Here is a 3,931-nt window from a genome sequence, read left to right on the forward strand (position 1 = left end):
GAGCCCAGCAGGTCGAGGCTGCGGTGGCCGGGAGCAGCCCCTGCACTCCAGTCTGGGCAACAGAGTGAGACTCCAACTCAAAAAAAAAAAAGAAATATCTAGAAACAGGCCCCAGGACAAAAATAACAACCCCAGAGTGCAACACCCCAACTGCATCTGCCTATGGGTCCTCAGGTTGCTAGTGCTCTGAGCATCTCTAAGTAAGAAGGGCTGCTCCACCGTTGGAGTGTCCAAGCTGGGACACTTGCAGGGGATGCCCCCCAGGAAGAATCGACTGAAATGGGTCTTCGATGACCTCCCTTGGCAGGCTCAAGGTTGACCTTAATTTGAAGACACTGGCCTTGGGTCTCCTCTCCCTAGCCAAGCTTATGCACTTAATTTCCAACAAGAACATACTATAAGAAAGTATTACATGGGTATGTTCTTGGGATTGGCAATAGCGGGACACTGCAGGGTGGGGTGGGGGGGCACACATAACATCAACAAGGATACCTGATCCCAAACCAGGCAAAGCGGGGACCAAAGGGAGGCCCACACATTACCTGTATGATGTCCACTTGTATACCTAACCCTGAATTGTACCCGTCTTTTAAATAAATAAATAGACGATACCCAGTGTTTACAGAATCCAGCAAAATCATTCAATCTCAGTGTTTATGTTTAGAGCAGTGAGGCAAATATAAAGCACTTATATTTCATACCTGAACATAAAAAGTTTAAGTGTATGCTTTTCAGACAATAAATATGTCATTTAAGGCTGGGCGCAGTAGCTCAGGCCTGTAGTCCCAGCACTTTGGGAGGGAGGAGGCAGGATTGCTTCAGCCTAGGAGTTCAAGACCAGCCCAAGTAACACAGTAGAAGTTGTCTCTCCAAAAATAAAATAAAAAAATAAGCTAGGCATGGTGGCATGTGCCTATAGTCCCAGCTACTTGGGAGGCTGAAGCAGAAGGATGAACCCAGGACGTTGAGACTATAATGAGCTGTTAGTGCACCACTGCACTCCAGCCTGGGCAACAGTTTGAGATCTTGCCTATAGAAAAAAAACCAAACTGATTTAATTATTTCCATGATAAATCACATAGTAAACAATTAATTATATATGACTACAATCACATGAGCAGTTGTCAAGTCCTGCTCCACAGATAATAAGACAGTTACTCCCTGTCAAATATTCCACCTTGCAAAGAAAAAAACAAAAAATAAAATACAAACAACCAAAAAAGAATGGAAAAAAAAGGAAAAGACAAAAAGAAAAGAAAGAGAAATTCTCCAGCCTGCAAAGGAGAGGAAATGATACACTGGTGAATCTTTGTAATTCACCTATTTAACTAGGACGGTTTCTTGTGGAAATGTATTGATTTCTGAAGCCATAATAGAAAAGAGATCTTCCCTATTTGTTTTCCTCAGAGACATTTCCCAAGCTAAGTTGAAGCTAAGCCCTGGAATTCCATCTGCAATTGATGCCAGGGTTCAATTGCAAAACTCATGGACTCTTTGATTCAACCCAAAAATGAACTTTAGAATGGCCAACAAAGTTTTAAATCAATGTTTATGGTCCAACAGTGGCTCACGCCTATAATTCCAGCACTTTGGTAGGCTGAGGCGAGAAGATTGCATGAGCTCATGGGTTCAAGACCAGACTGAGCAACTTGGCAAGATCTCATCTCTACAATAAATCAAGAAAAATTAGCCAGGCATGGTGGCACATGCATGTAGTTCCAGCTATTTCTTGGAAGGCTGAAACGGAAGAATCACCTGAGCCCATCAGATCAAGGTTGTGGTGACCATGAGCGTGCCACTGCACTCCAGCCTTGGTGACAGAGACTCTGGCTCAAAAAAAAAAAAAATCAATGTCTGTTAGAGAAAGAGAGGGAAAAGATAGAAATGCCAGAGCTGGTATGGGTGAAAGAAAACTGAACTTTTTGCTTTTTTTTAAAATGCCTGATATACCCTAAAAGACAGAGCTCCAAATGGAGTATCTCTGGTCACCTTAGCTCATACCTGACAATAATCTTTTTCTAAACCCCCGGGGGAGTCACAAGACATTCAGATCAACATCTGTCAAGAAGGCCAGGCGTGGTGGCTCATGCCTGTAATACCAGCACTTTGGGAGGCCAAGGCAAGAGATTGCCTGAGCCAGAGGGTTCGAGACCAGCCTGGACAACATGGTGAGACCTCATCTCTACCATAAATCAAAAATTAGCTGGGTGTGGTAGCGCACACCTGTAGTTCTGGCTACTTGGAAGGCTGAGGCGGAAAGACAGCAAGAGCCCAGCAGGTCAAAGCCACAGTGGCCAGGAGCGTGCTACTGCACTCCAGCCTAGGCGACTGAGTAAGACTCCAACTCAAAAAAAAAAACAAAAAACATCTCCCAAGAATTTGTTTTTCAGCTACCAGCCTAGCTCTCCTATATGTGATTGACCACCTGTGATTGACCAATCCATCCACTGGGTCATCAGAGAAACGAGAAACAGACCCCATTCACCATGACATAACCTCCTGTGAATGCTTGCCTGCTCCACCCCTCCAAAGAAGCTTTAAAAAGCTTTCAACCTCAAACATTCACTACCAGGTGGACCCAGCCTTGTTCTCTGATCTACTTTCTAAATTATTTCTCCTAGTCTAATTTCTGTGCTATTCTTTGCATACCTGTGGCACTGGCTCAGCCCACCGACCAAACATCATACCCATTTAGAGATTAGTGTGTGTGTGTGTGTGTGTGTGTGTGTGTGTGTGTGTGTATAATTTTTTTTGACTCAATGGCCACCGCAGCCTTGACCTGCTGGGCTCAAGCAATCCTTCCACCTCAGCCTTCTAAGTAACAGGAACCACAGGCATGCGCCACCCGCCCAGCTAATTTTATGATTTATTGTAGAGGCGAAGTCTCGCCATGTTGCTCAGGCTGGTCTCGAACCCGGGAGCTCAAGCAATCCTCTTGTCTCTGCCTCCCAAAGTGCTGGCATGACAGGTGTGAACCATTCGGTCTGGCTCTTTTCTTCTCAGATGTTTCTTTCTAATGAATGGACCGTTACATTTCTAAAGTTCTGAAATGGCCAACAGACCAGAGAAAGACAATTCTTTAGGCTCCTGCTTGAAAACAACAGATTCAGCAAACTGCTGGCCTTGATTCAGGGCCAACAGACTTTTATTTTCTTTTTTTGTTTTGTTTGGTTTTTGTGTCAGAGTCTCACTGTCGCCCAGGCTGAAGTGCAGTGGCACGCTCACCACCACTGCGGCCTTGACCTGCTGGGCTCAGGCGATCCTCCAGCCTCAGCTTCCAAGTAGCTGGAACTACAGACGTGCGCCACCACATCTGGCTAATTTCTTTATTTATTGTAGAGACGAGGTCTGGCCAAGTTGCCCAGGCTGGTGTCGAACCCGTGGGCTCAGTCAATCCTCTCACCTCGGCCTCCCAAAGTGCTGGGATTATAGGCGTGAGGCACCGCGCCTGGCCTGGCCCACAGACTTTTCAACACACAAGTTCATAAGTTAAAAGGGGCCTTATTACCATTTCTATGACTTCTTAATTCCGGGAACCACCTTGATGGCGTTTTCCTAGGGCGAGCTGAGGGGGTGGGGTGGACTGGGAGTCTACATTAGATTCGCATTCCAGCCGGCAGGGCCGACAAGATGTCTGGACACTTTCTAAACCCTGCCTACAAGAAATGTACCTAGCCGGGCTCGGTGGCTCAGCCTGTCATCCCGCGCCTTTGGGAGGCTGAGGTGAGTGGATGGCCGGAGCCCGCGGGTTCGAGACCCGCCTGGGCAGCGAGACCTCATCTCTACCATAAATCAAAAATCAGCCGTGCGTGGTGGCGCGCGCCTGTAGTTCCGGCTACTCGGAAGGCTGAGGCGGAAGGATCGCCGGAGCCCAGCAGGTCGAGGCTGCGGTGGCCGGGAGCGGCCACGGCACTCCGGTCTGGGCGACAGG

The sequence above is a fragment of the Carlito syrichta genome, unplaced genomic scaffold, assembly GCF_000164805.1.
Source record: "Carlito syrichta isolate Samal-C Ts95f unplaced genomic scaffold, Tarsius_syrichta-2.0.1 Scaffold304437, whole genome shotgun sequence".
NCBI classification, from domain to species: domain Eukaryota; kingdom Metazoa; phylum Chordata; class Mammalia; order Primates; family Tarsiidae; genus Carlito; species Carlito syrichta.